At 44.1% G+C, this 14,670-nt stretch overlaps 1 protein-coding gene across 1 annotated transcript in view; it reads right to left on the minus strand.

The window, feature by feature from the left end:
• NDC1 (NDC1 transmembrane nucleoporin) overlaps window positions 1–14,670 on the minus strand; it is a 2,145,343-nt gene that overhangs the window by 262,548 nt on the left and 1,868,125 nt on the right. The window lies entirely within an intron of this gene.

The following is a 14,670-nucleotide window of genomic DNA, read 5'->3' on the forward strand; positions in this document are numbered from 1 at the left end:
TATGATGGTAAGCGTCCTTGAGGTCAATAGAGCACATCCATACTCCTTTTTCCAGCAATGGGAAAATGGACTGTAACGTGACCATCCAGAACTTGGACTTTTTTACGAAACTGTTTAGGTGGCTGAGGTCCAAGATGGGTCTCAAGTCCCCTGTTTTTTTGGGCACCAAAAATAACCTCGAGTAAGTTCCTAATCCTGTATGGTCTGCGGGGACTGGCTGGATGACTCCCTTTTCGAGCAGCTTTGCGACCTCTATTGCTGCTTGATCCCGCTGACTGGGTGGCACTTCCGGGATTCTCCTTGAAGGTGGAGGGGGACGGATAAAGGGAATGGTGTAACCTCCGGCGATGATACGATGCACCCACTGATTCTGGGTGATGGAACCCCAGGCCCTTGGATGCTCTGAAAATCGACCCCCGACTGGCTCCGGAGACGCACAGTCAGGCCATCCCTCAGGGACGCTGGAAGGAGGAACCACGAAAAGATTTGTGGTCTCCTGTGTTGCGGTGGCCTCCGCCGCCTCTAGGACGACGTCTTCCAGAATAGTCCCCCCTCCTCTGCCTCTGTGAGGGGGGTCACTTTGATGGGCAGGGAAAGACTTTTGGGACTTCCTGAACCACATCTTTCCTCCCCTCTGAGCCTTGGGATAAGGTCTCGAAGGGAGTGAAAAACGGGCCCCAACGGCAGACAAAGTCTTGCCCTCCTGCTCGCATCTAGTGAGTGTGTTTTTCACCTTGGGTCCATAAAGAGAAGACACGTCGAATGGAGCGTCTGTGAAAGAAGACTTGAAAGCCTCCGCAAAGTGACACAAGCGCATCCAGGCTTGCCTCCTAAGGGCTACGCCCGAACTCGTTGCCCTACTCGCCCCTTCGGCTGCATATATGAGCCTCATGGACGAGTTAATAATAGATGAAAGGGTTGACAGACTGCGTCAATGCCTCAGGCATGTTACCCGAAAGGGTATCCCCTAACTCCTTAATGAGATCCCTCTGGAGCCTCGCAAAATGACACAAATCATTCAGCGACCTCAAGGTAAATGTCGCTGAAGTCAGGGTACGCTTCCCGTACCTATCCATGCTCCTGGACTCCTTGTTAGGAGGATGGATAGACGTAGACGCCTCTGCCACATCTTGCTGGGTGGCAGACGCCGCCACCATAGCATCTACCGGAACTCCCTTGGTTAGGAATTCTTGGGGGTGCGGATAAAAATTTGTTGGGGTGAGAGGGAACTGGCTCCACAGAATCAGGATGCTCCCACACCCTTCGACAAATAAGGTCCAGCAATTCATTGAAGGGTGGAGACACCCAGGAGGCAGAGGGCTGGGCTCCGAAGGCCTTGAGGAAGACCGACTCCTCCGCGGAAGGGGCTTTGGACGGCCAGTCGCCCCTCCGTCTCAAGATCTCCAGGACATCGGAGAATGAGACATCGTCAGAGGACGACTTAGGGGACCCTTCCGCATCATCAAGGTCGGTGTCCGAGGTGACGGACTCATCCGGGGAGTCTATGTGCTTCCTCTTGCACAATTTTTTCCGGGGTGGCTCTTCAGGCAAGGACTCTGAAAGCTCCTCGGAAAAAGGGGGACCACGCATGGAGGAATCCTCAGGCCTCAGGATAGGATCTCACTACATCTGCTTTTTTGGCAATCAACATAATTAGACTAAGCAAGGTCTTATGTCTAGGCAATTCCGATTCTGTATCATAGCTCAAAAATAATATACCTAGTTACTCCAATTTGCTACTGTTTAACTAATTTTACTGCTCAGTGTAAGACCCACTAAATTTCTTTTCAGCAACAGAACACTGTAATATAAAAATTACAACTATGTATAATTGCAAGAAAATGAATCACCATTACAACACTTTAAATCCACTCTTCTAATACATGTACACACACATACTAATATACTTGAGTTACACGCTTCCAATGGGTTACCTTCATTTGACTAACAAACATCTTAGTCGGACCAAATGACTGAAACTTCATTTCACTGACACTTCATTTGACTGCCAATTAGTACTGGCAGTATCTAGAGCACTGTAAAGCAAGTAAAAGGAATATGTCCTTTTCCCTACTGTAGTGCGACCCTGGAGTTACTTTATATAGTTATGGGGGTGTGGAGGGCGCAGCCCCCCACTTACTTTGGTTTTACTAAACAATATAAAACCAAAAGCAGAGAATATAACATGAAACTAAGTGGGGGGCTGTACTCCCCACACCCCCCCTAGTGGGGAAAAGCACATATTCTTTTTACTTGCCTTACAGAGTTCTAGACACTGCCAGTACTAATTGTCAGTCAAATAAACTGTCAGTGAAATGAAGTGTCAGTGAAATGCAGTTTCAGTCATTTGGTCTCAGTCAAATGAGTGTCAGTCAAATGAAGGAAACCTGCTTCCAATACATCCTTGTACTACCCCCAAGACAAAGTACCATTCTACCAATACTATGGTACCCAAATTGCTACATATTCATTCCATCACTTTTACTATCACTAAACCACATTCACATCTATCTACTTCATCCATGATTTGTATAGTATCTTCAATTACAGGAATTTGATCGGGTTTGGTTTTCGTTGTACTAGCCCGCTCAACAGCTGTCACCAACAAAAATCACATGGCACTTTCCTTTTTTACACACTATACATCTGTATCACATTATAATAAACAATGTTCTTGCTATTTCTATGAATTTCATTCATCAAATCAGTTAAATTGATATTGAAGACTTGCAGCTTCCAGTTCTAACAACAGAAAATAAGCTCCTAAATATAGAGTGCATCCAAATCAGAACCTCCTCCTCCATCCATTCATTCATTTGGCCTCACCACTGGGTCTACATGGATCCGGTCTCGTATCTGACTCAGCCACTTCTCAAGACTTACAATCTGAGCCTGAAGCTCCTCAGACTCCGATATTGCCCCACTCCTCCTCTAACCCTTGAGTTTGCTGCCCTATTAATTGTAATCCAGACCTACACCAATAGGAACAAAGAATACGTGACGACACTGGAGCTCAAAACTAGGAACCTATGGATTCCCATAGCCTCTCGATCGCTCTCAGCTGTTTAGGCTGGGAGATGGCCAGATAGGATGCGAGGCAGAATGAAACTGGATAACACATGTGCCTCACTACTGGGTCAGACTTCCCAGCTACGTAAACCCTGGGTGGCCCTCAAGGAAGAATATGTCTGAGCACCGCAGAGCCAAAAGGAGCTCTGTTCCTAGAAACAATGTCCTACTTATAATGAGAGACAAAAGAACAAGATCTGGACCAAGTTGCTGCTGCACAAATTTCGTCAATAGGGGGTTTTAGCTGAAAAAGCAGACAAGGTAGACATGGATCTGATGGAATGAGCTCTAGGGGGATGGGGAAGTTGCATGCTATTCAAAGAGTAGACATTAGAAATAAAATCAGTAATCTATTTCGCTAAGGTAATTTTGGATACAGTATGACCCAATATACTTTGCTGAAAAGAGATGAACAATTGCTCAGACTTTCTATTTGGTTTCATCCTATGCAGATAAAAACGCAACCGTCTATGCACATCCAGTAAATGCAGCATATATTCGCCCTTACTGGAATGATTTGGAAAGAGTACAGGCATATGAATGGCTTGGTTAATATTCGTCACTGTAGCAACTTTAGGCATAAAAGAAGGATTCGTTCTTAGGGAGATTATCTTTGAAAAAGATAATGTAAGGTGGCTGGGAAGATAAAGCCTGTAGTTCCGACATTCTTTTTGCTGAAGTAATGGCCACTAGGAAAACAGTTTTCCAAGACAAAAATGTATTTTATGTCACATGAACTTGCAGGCTCAAATGGTTTCCAAGTAAGGTCTTGGAGCACAACAGTGAGATCCCAAGGAGGATACGGATCTTTTATTGGAGATCCAAGCTGAAAAACTCCTCTCATAAAAGTACTATATAACCTTGATGTTGAAACGCAAGACGAAAGACTACTGCCGTTTCCTACATGAAACTTTGCAATAGCTACTAGTTGTAACTTTATGATGGAAAAACTATCCGAGTGTTGAAAAAGTGAACTCAAAAACATAAGAATATCCAAAATAGAGGTAGAAAAAAGTTAATATTCTGTTCCGATGCTCAAATGGAAAATCTCTTCCATATACTATTGTACACTTTTATGGTAGAAGGTCTCTGAGAAGCAAGTACAATCTCTCAAATAGTGGAGGCTAGCCTGGAGTTTTGTAGAATCACTGAAGTAGAGAAATCAAGTGGTTAATCTTGGGGCTCTGAAGTTCCGACAGTTGGGAAATCAGATTCTGCCTGGGATCCAGTATCCATGGAGGATACTTACTGTGAGACTGCAGGAAAGGGAACCATACCGGACGAGGCCAGAAGGGGGCAATGAGGATCAGAGTGCTCTTTAACTTGCTGACTTTCTGTATGTCTTTGTGGATCAGGGGGATCGGACAATAAGCATAAAGGAGACCTGGGGGCCAACTGTGGACTAGAGCATCACTGGGTGACTCCCCCAGTGAGGGGATCAGAGCGAAGTACTTTCTACACTTGTTAGGCAAAGAGGTCGCAGCAAGGATGTCCCCATCGGCTGAATATCTGATTTGCTACTGACTGATTCAGGGACCACTTGTGTGGACTCAAGATCGATATGCTCAGTCTATCCACCAGAATGCTGGACTGCTCTGGAATGTGTGTTGCAATGACAAAGCAGTTTGAAGAGATCAACCATTCACAAACCCTCATGGCTTCCCTGCACAATGGGTATGATTGGGTTTCCCACTGCTTGCTGATATACCAAACAACCGATATGTTGTCTGTTAGAATTGCTGTTGTTCCAACAGGGAGGCAGTTGTGAAAGGCTTGCAACGGAAGAATAAAGTACAGTTGTGTACACTTACCATAAATGTAGACGTTCAAGTGTATTCACTTTTGCAGTCATCACATTTGGGTTATCCCTGCCAGGGTGGCCCTCAGCCAGCCCGAATACCAGAGACTTAGTATTTCTGTGTCGGTTGATGTCGCTCCAGGAGTAATGTCAGGCAGTCAGTAGTATAAAGTAAGGCAGCCGACACCATTACATCACTTTTTCTTGCCCTAACCTGTCAGGAGCCCCCAAGTAAGAGCCATGTTCTGGTGGAAGAAACGCCACCAGTGGAAAATAAATACTAATAAGTCCCTTGCAAGGAAAGAGGAGAAAGGAGGATGGAGGGAGGGAAATCAGGACTGCAACAGTGAATACACTCCAACATCTACATTTTTGGTAAGTGTACACAACTGTACTATGTTCTTCATGTTTCACTGTTGCAGTCATCACATTTGGGTTGATTCCCAAAGCTGAGTAAAAGGGTGGAGACAGTAAAGGAAACTAGGGGCTGGCTAGGATGCCCTGCAAGACTGCAGAGGCAAACCCTGACCTAGATTTGGAGAAGAGAGGCAGGTGGCAATGCTTGGTAAAATTGTGAACAGATGTCCAGGTGGCAGCCTCCAGGATGTCCCTGGTAGGGACTCTTCTGAGGAAAGCTGCAGAGGAGGAGGCTGCTCTGATGGAGTGCCCTAACCCCCTTCGGGGGAGGCTTTCCATGGTGCTTGTAGCAGAAATGGATGCAGTGTGCTATCCATTTGGAGATGGTTTGTTTGGAGCTGGCTTTGCCTTTTGCCCCTGTAGCAAAGCTAACCAGCAGTTGAAACGCCTTCCTGAAGGATTTAGTCCTGTACAGATAGAATTTGAGTTGTTGGGGCACATCTACAGACTGCAGAATCCTTTCCCCCTTGTTCTGGGGATTAGGGAAAAAGGAGGGCAAAAGAATAGATTGGTTGAGAGCCACACTGAACACCATCTTGGGCATGAAGGATGGGTTAGTTCTGAGGGATACACTGTCAGTATAGAAGATGATGAAGGGTTACACAACCATGAGCGTTTGCAGCTCAGAGACTCTTCTGGCTGAAATGATAGCCAGAAGGAATGCTGTTTTCCAGGAGAGAAATTTCAGCTCTGCAGAAGAAGCTGGTTCGAGGGGGGGGGGGGCAGTGTGAGCTTTTCCAATACAAAGTTAAGGTCCCAAGCTAAAGTTGGTGCCCTTCTTGGTGGCCTCAAGTTGCTAGTCCCTCTTAGGAACTGTTTGATCAAATGGTGTGAGAAAAGGGGCTGCTCAGTGGGAAAATGAGCAGAAAAAGCAGATGCATGAATTTTAGAGAGAAGAAAGAGAGGCCACTGTACAGTAGGTCAGCTAAATAATCCAGTATGAGAGGGAGGGAGGACTGTGCAGTATTGGCTCCCTTAGCCTGGATCCAGGTGCAAAACCTTTTCCATTTGTCAGCATAAGACTTTCTGGTGCTAGGGTGCCTGGCCTCATGGATAACATCTAGAACCTGTTTACTGAGGTTGACAGACTGGTTCGGAGTTAGGGAATAAGCCAAGCTGCCAAAATGAGTGTTTGCAATTGGGGATGCATGAATTCCCCTTCCCCTCTGGGTCTGGAGGTTTGGAATCTGAGGAAGGTGCCATGGGAGCAGTGGTGGGAGGCTGTGCAGCAAGGGGTACCAGTGCTACTGGGGTCAGTCTGGAGCTATCAGAATGATCCTTGGTTTTTCCTCCTTTATTTTGAGCAGTACCCTAGAAATGAGAGGTAGTGGAGGAAAGGCATAGATGGACAGATTGACCCAGGGGGAGGAAAGGGCATCCACTTTCCAAGCCATGCAGTGATGTTCCCTGGTGCAGAATTTGCTGACCTGATGGTTGGTGTGGGAGGCAAACAGATCAACCTCCGAAGTACCTCATTTCTGATTTATTAGGGTGAAGGTTCTTCTGTTGAGCTGCAACTCATGTGGGTCCACAAGATTTTTGCTTAATTGGTCTGCCAGAGAATTGAGAGCCTGGCAGGAATTGTGCTAACAGGTGTAGTTGCATGGGAGAGGCTATGTGCCAAGGGGTCATGGCCAGCCTTCATAGAGGGTAGGAGTGAGTCTCTCCCTGCTTGTCGATGTACCACATTACAGTGGTGTTGTCTGTTTTGATCAAGAGAGCCCCTGGAGAAAGAAGGGGTTTGAAAGCTGTCAATGCGTGCTGCACATCCATCATTCTCTTTTTGATTGATGTGCAGAGGGATTTGCTGCGGGCTCCACTGGCCCTGTATGCACCTGCCGTCCAGGTGTGCCCACCAAGCATAGTCTGATGCATCTGTGGTGAGGATCTGGGCGGCGGGGGTTGGTGAGAAAGGCAGTCCCTTGTTGTGGGAGCATGCTGTAACCCACCAAAAGAAATCTTTTCTGATGCAGGGAATTATAGGTAGAAGAGTTTCCAGGTCTTGAGAGTGTTGACACCGAAGGCTTTTTAGGTACTATTGAAGTTTTCTCATATGCAGTCTGGCATATGGAATGAGTAGTATGCAAGATGCCATGAGCCCTAGAGCTTGGAGGATTTTCCTTGCAGATAGCTGTGGCTTGGTGGCTAGTTGAGAGAAGAAGGCTGTCAGGAAAATTTATTTCTCTGGTCTAAGGTATGCCATCTGGGATGCTGTGTCCAGGCTTGCTCCCAGGAAGATAATCCTTCGGGTGGGAACCTGTTTGGATTTCTTTTCATTGATTGGGTACCCTAGGGAGGTTAGAAGGGTCTTGAAAAAGACCAGGTGCTTGAGCAGCTTTTCCTGGCTGTCTGCCTGAATCAGGCAGTCATCTAAGTATGGGTAAATCTGGATATCTCTTTGTCTGCAAAAGGCAATGGCTGGAGCCATACACTTTGTGAAAACTCTGGGATCAGTGGATAAGCCAAAGGGAAGTGCAGAGAACTGAAAGTGCTGAGATCCTGCCCTGAAACGGAGGTATTCCCTACATGATTCTCTGATAGGAATGTGGAGGTAGGCCTCTTTTAGATCTAGGGTGGCTAGCCAAGCATCCTTGGAGAGCATGGGTAGCAGCTGCTGGAGAGTGAGCAGTTTGAATTTTGGAATCACCAGAAAAGTGTTTAGAATGGATAGATCAAGGATATGGCGCCAGGAGGCATCTTTTCTGGGCGCCAGGAAAAGTTTGGAATAGAAACCTTGGCCTATCTGTTCTGCAGGAACGTGCTCTACTGCCCTGATAGAGAGCAGGGAAAGGATTTGCTTTTGAACCTCTGCCCACTAGTTTGGTGGTAGATCTGGGAACTCTTTTGGGGTTGGAAGGGTGTGGAAGGAAAATTTGTATCCCTGAGACACTATGTTCAGAACCCAGTGGTCGTTGGTAATGGTGGCCCCGGTGCTTGCGTGAAAGGAGAGTTTTCCTCCTAGGGTAAGTGAAGGTGGACAGAGGGAGGGGGTGGGGAGCTGAGTCATTGTGAGTTCTTACCATAAGGGGGTGGCTTAGAACTCCCTGGTTTTGAAGTGGAGGGAGTCCACTGCTTAGATCTCTGCATCCCCTGTGGCTGCTGTCTGGGGGGGGGGGGTCTGGTTCCCTGGGGTCTAGGCTGGACTGGTTTACTGGAAGCAGGAAAGGACCAGTGTTTACTGGGACAATGCCTGCTGAACCTAGGTGGCTGGATCTGCAAGAAGTCCTTAACTGTTTGCATAGACTTTGCTTTTTCTTCCATCTTTTTAAGGACCTCTTCTACCTTAGTGCCAAATAAGTTATCTTTGTTCAAGGGGGTATCCAACAATTTAGATTTGACATGGTCTGGCAAGGACTGTTCCTTAAGCCATGCTTGCCTTCTAATGACAGAGCCAGTGACTGCTGCCCTGCAAGAAGCTTCTAGGGTGTCAAAACCATACTGCAAGGTGTGTTTAGTTACTTGACTTGCAGAATGCATTAACTCTTGTAATTCTTAAGATTCTGCCCAAGCAGGAAAGGAAGACATCTTTTGTTTAAGGAGTTCCAGGGTATGTTGATGAAATTTCAGCATATGGAACTGACAATTTAGTGCCCTGATAGCAAGAGTAGCTAAGGTGCATACTTTTTACCCCATCTGTCCAATGCTCGGGAATCCCTATCAGAGTATGGGATTCTTAGCAGAGGTTGCTTTAATTCCTTTAGGCCCTTGAGAAATTACCTCAGGGTCAGCAGTAGGATTCTTAAAGAGAAATTTGTAAGAGTCAGGGACTCTACAGTACCTGTCTGGTTTTCTGGGTGCAGGAAGGAGGGTGTCAAGGAGTCTAGCTGGATTCCAGGAAAGCATCTTCCACAACATCCAGGACGAGGGGGATGGCCAAGGGACTGTGCTGTGGAAGATCTAGGAATTCCCCGAGTCTCTTTTGAAACTGAGGGTAGTTTTGACTCTCCCATTGGAAATAGTCCCTTAAGGTATGCAGGGTTTCCCCAAAGGAAAAATCCACTGGGGGACAGGCTGAAGGAATTGAGTCCTCCGCAGAGTCCTCATAAGTAAAGAGGGGCTGCATATCTTCATATTCAGATGCATCACATTTATCTGACTCTTATTCAGACTGAACTACAGGGGATAGATCTCTTTTCCTTTTGGAGGGGGCAGCTTGGCTTCCCCTGATCAGCATGATAAGGTCTTCCACCATTTAAAGCATTTGAAGGAGGTGCTTGAGAGTGGGTCATCGGTTTCTTGGGTGTGGTTTGTACCTTGGGCCTTAGAAACTCGATTTTTGAAAGAACGGTAGTCGCGATAGAAGACGTCGGTTTGTGTTGAGAATCGGTAGTGCGAAGGGCTTCCTCAGAAGCCGGTGCCTGCTCAGCGGCTCCGGACCCATCCAAGGTAGAGACGACAACAGGATCCTTAGTCAAAGAAGAGTTTTGCGGCATACCGGACTCCGAAAGGGTCTCGGTAGTGGCCTGCAAATTCACAGAAGCGGGCATCAGGGGCTGCGAAAGCAGCTCACTGAGGAACGGAGAACTGACTACTAGCTTAACTGAAGCATCGTCGGAAGGTTTGGACCTGTGCAGTCTCTCTCTCTCTGTCTTTATCTACTTTTTTTGGAAGATCTGCTGTCGGATGACTTACCAAAGCCATATCTGAGTTTGAGGACTGCAAGCGAAAATATCTGGCTATAATAAGGGCCCGACGACGGATAGTTCTGGTATTAAAGCAGAGAAGCGACAATGGGGAACATCGTGGTCAGGGCCTAAACAAGTGACGCAGTAAGAATGGAAGTCTCGGTGTGGTATTAGCTTTCCACAGGCGAGACAATTATTAACTTTTTCTGACATCAGTTAGTGCAAGAAAAAAGGATCCCCAACGGGGTACTTAGCTTTAGAAGACTTCAACTTCAATTCGGTAGACGAAAACTCAGGTAGTGGCTGACAGGCCACTCATGCGAACTGCTTCTGCTTTGGGCTCTGCGGCAAGAAAGACTGACGTAATGGCATCGGCTGCCTTACTTAATACTACTGATGACCTGACGTCACTCCTGGAGTGACAGCAACCAACGCAGAAATACCAAGTCTCTAGTATTCGGGTTGGCCGAGGGATACCCTGGCAGGGATAACCCAAAGGTGATGGCCGCAACAGTGAAACAAGAACATCTACCCTCAGCTCCAGGACATTTATATGCAATTTGGTCTCTGTGGTGGACCATGTACCTTGGACCAATCTTTCCTGATAATGCCCCCCCCCACCCCAAAAGCGAAGCATCTGTGACAATAGGTGGGGGAATAGTAAAAGGTCCGCCAAGACAGAGGTCACTTGTAAGCATCCACCACTGTAGATGATGCTTGCAGATTGGAGTTAGCCTGATGGGAGCCGACAATGGATGATACAGAATAGAACATTGGACTGCTGGGATACATTGGAGAACTCGCATGAAAAAAATCTTGCCAGTGGTACCAGAAGAAAGGCTGCTGACATGGATCCTAAGGCCTTCAGAAATAGACGAGCTGGCAAGTTTGGGTTATCCACTGTCAGTTGTCTCAATGATATTCGTTGCAGATGCAGGGCAGCTATTTGCGTGACTGTGTTCAATTGTGTCCCTATAAACTCTGTCCTGTACAGGGGACAACTCTGACTTTGCCAAATTCACTGTAATTCCCAGGCAACTGAACAGCTGTAGCAGAAAAGTACAGTTGTGTACACTTACCATAAATGTAGATGTTCGAGTGTATTCACTGTTGCAGTCATTACATTTGGGTTATCTGCTTGCAGTAGCCCTCAGTTGGCCTGATTATCAAAGTCTTGGGTCCTGTGTCGGTTGCTGTCTCATCTTCCATGACGTCAGGTAGTCAGGGGTATAAAGCATGCAGCCAACGCCATTACATCAGTTTTTCTTGCCCCAGATGTCAGATGCCCCACTAATGGGAAACAATTAAATATATATATATATATATATATATATATATATATATATATATATATATATATATATACACATACACAAGGTAATACCTCCAACAAAAAAGCAAATACACCAAAAAGCTTTTAAGCATAGCAAAAAGGAATAGAGGTATGGCCAAAAGAAGTCAGGGGGCTGGAGGGAGGGTAACCAGGATTGCAACAGTGAATACAGTCGAACTGTTACAACTGTACTATGTTCTTCATGTTTCACTGTTGCAGTAATCACATTTTGGGTAGATTCCCAAAGCTAAGGATGGGAGGAGGAATTTAGATAGCATTAGGACCAGCTATAAGGCCCTGCAAGACTGCAGTGGCAAAACCAGCTCTGGATTTATAGAAAATTGGTAAATGGTAATACTTGGTGAAAGTATGTACAGAACTCCAGGGAGCAGTTTCTAGGATGTCCCTGGTAGGGACACCTCTGAGAAAGGCTGCAGAGATAGATGCAGCCCTGGTTGAATGTGGTCTTATCCCCTGTGGGATAGGTTTTCCATGGTGCTTATAGCAGAAATGAATGCAATGGCCTATCCATTTAGAAATGGTTTGCTTTGAAATAGCCTTGCCCTCTGCCCCTGCAGCAAATGCCACCAGCAGCTGTTCAGATTTCCTGAGAGGTTTAGTCCTGTCCAAGTAAAATCTAAGTTGTCTGTGCACATCTAAGGAGTGCAGTATCCGTTCCCCTTTGCTCTGTGGATTAGAAAAGAAGGATGGCAAATGAATGGACTGATTAAGAGCCACACTGGATGCTACATTGGGCATGAAGGAGGGATTGGTTCTGAGGGACACCCTGTCTGCATGAAAGATGATGAAAGGCTCCATTGCCATAAGGGCCTGTAATTCAGACATATTCCAAAAACGATAGCCAGCACCATAGAACACAATTTATTCTTTACAATGAAAAGTGTGAATACAGAATCATACCGGTTTTGGCATATAGCCTTCTTCAGTGATAGCATAACATTCTATTCACGGACTATATATAGTCAGAAAACTCATTAATTATGCAAATTGATGAGAGTTCATTTAAAGTTGCAGTTTACAATTTCAAGTTGGGCCAGTATATACCCCCAATTTTTTCATATATAGAAATTAATAAAGGAACACAATCATCCAGTATATAAGACCACATATTTTTGTTGTTATTAATACGAAAAAGATTTTTTATAAATGTTCATTTAAGCCTGGATAAAATAATCCACCTAATCTGATAATCCATGCTTTTTCTTTGTGGCTGTTGGACTAGTTTCAGGTGCGATGTCTGTGGGGGTGTTTCCTGTCTCTCGTTTTTGCTAAGGGCTCCGAAATGAATACATGGACTTATGTTTGGACAAATAGTGTGAACTGCTTTACAGTCTGGTGAAACTTAAATGTTTTACAAAGCAATTGGATGTTGGGACTAATATTCATCCAGCATTTTTGAGCAGATAACCTTGGTTTGCAAAAGGGGATAGTGTTTCCAAGCTGTTGCCATTGTGTAATATACTGCTCAATATTTTCAACAAACATTTTTTGGTATTTTGTAATGAAACCATTATTTTAAGTTTACTGTTTAGTTTGTGAAAGGGGATAGTGTTTGAAGCTGTCGCCTATGGTTATATTATTTGTTGGATAATATATAACATTATAATTTTTTGTAGGTTATTTGAAACATATGTTTGCAACTTAATAGACTGTTTATGGCATAACATTGATACGTGGTCATCTTCCGATGCTTTGGAAGTTTTGTTATTTACCTAACCAAAAAATCTTTTCGGATGACTATTTGGAGTGAAGGAATTTTTTTCCCTTTGGGAATGCCTTCCACTGAAATTGAATTATCTAGGATATTTACCAACATTTTGGGCTTTTATATCATTATAAGAACAAACTTTGTCTTTGGAACAAGTTTGATTTTCTAAGAATTTGTATTCGGTTTTGATCGTTAGAATTCCTTCCAATAGCATGTCAATATGTATTTAATTTTGATATTTAGGTTTATGTAACATCACAGCCATAGCTGTCATTTATACATATATTTTCATTTTAGGGAATTAGCTTTTTTTATATATATTTGTTTATATATACTTTTGAGGCCACCCGATGTTGAAAGGGCCATGCACCTTGGATGAGTTTGGGCATAAACGGAACCGGCAGCTAAGAGTCTTATAGGATATCTGACGACGCTGGGACATTTATTGTCAGTTATCCAAACCACTATAGTTGGTTTTCTTTGAAACAGTACTTTGTACAAATATATTGTGAGTTATATAATGTCAGTTTCATTCTAGCGACGCTGGGCGTTTATTGCACATGTGGAATAATATCAGTCTGCTTGTGGATGGGACCACTTTATATGGTTTATTGATATAATGAGGTTGGTGCTGGAGTTTTTTAACCATTGGATGGTCGATATATATTTATATATTTATGTATTGGTAGGGTTGATTTTTTATGTATTGACAGCTTGGGTTGTGGTGTTGGTAAACTGATTTTTGATTTAAAGATTTGGCATAATATTGGATGGAAATGGATCTGTCAACCATTTTGAAGGGTTTGTCCCAAGACAAAGATGATGTTCAAATTTTTGGAATTCAGAAGAAGGATATTTTTCTGGATGAGGGGGCTAAGGACCCAGAGGATCATTGTAAGGAGTTATTTTTTAAAATAACCAAAAGTATGTCACAATTGAGAAGCAATGTATGGAATCTTAAGTTATGTAAAGCCTATAGGGCTAAAAATATTACTCCTAGGGGCCTTAGATTTAAACTTCAACCGTTTGTGAATGGTCTGGATGAACAGCTAAATGATGAATGGGTAAAGGCTCAACATACAGCAACTGTGTTATTTGTAGATATTATTATCTCTTTTTATGAGAGAAGTATTGATACCAATACTATACAAGTCAATACATTATGTGACACTATTAAATCCTTTGAGGGACAGATGATTTATAAATCTTGTTTAACTAAACTTTCCAAGGATTTATTGGTATTGGAACAAGGTTTAAAAGAAAAAAAGATACACAAATTTCAAAGGGATGTCACAGATTATGCGGAAGGAAAGCCCTTTGGCATTAAAAATATGTCAGATTTAGAGAAGGAGAGTCCTTATCCACAAACTTTAGAAAAAAAGAGACCTAGGTCTATATTAAAAAGATCTAAGACTGATTTTAGCAGCACCTCAGGGGAGGAATCTTCAACTACCGAACATGAACATGTTTCCAGTCAGGAGTCCACAGCATATAAGAGAACAAAAAACATGGACTGCCCTTTAGGATTAAGAGACACAAGGGGGTAGAAAACACAAACATAGACACGGTAAAGAATTTGGAAATGTTACTGGATGTTCCAACTCAGAAATAGATGTATATTCAAATGTTCACAATATTTCATCTGTGTCTTTGAATGATACACAATTAAAAATACTCAATAAAGGGCTATCCTTTGTTC

The sequence above is a fragment of the Protopterus annectens genome, chromosome 10.part0, assembly GCF_019279795.1.
Source record: "Protopterus annectens isolate FY-2018-M chromosome 10.part0, PAN1.0, whole genome shotgun sequence".
NCBI lineage: Eukaryota > Metazoa > Chordata > Ceratodontiformes > Protopteridae > Protopterus > Protopterus annectens.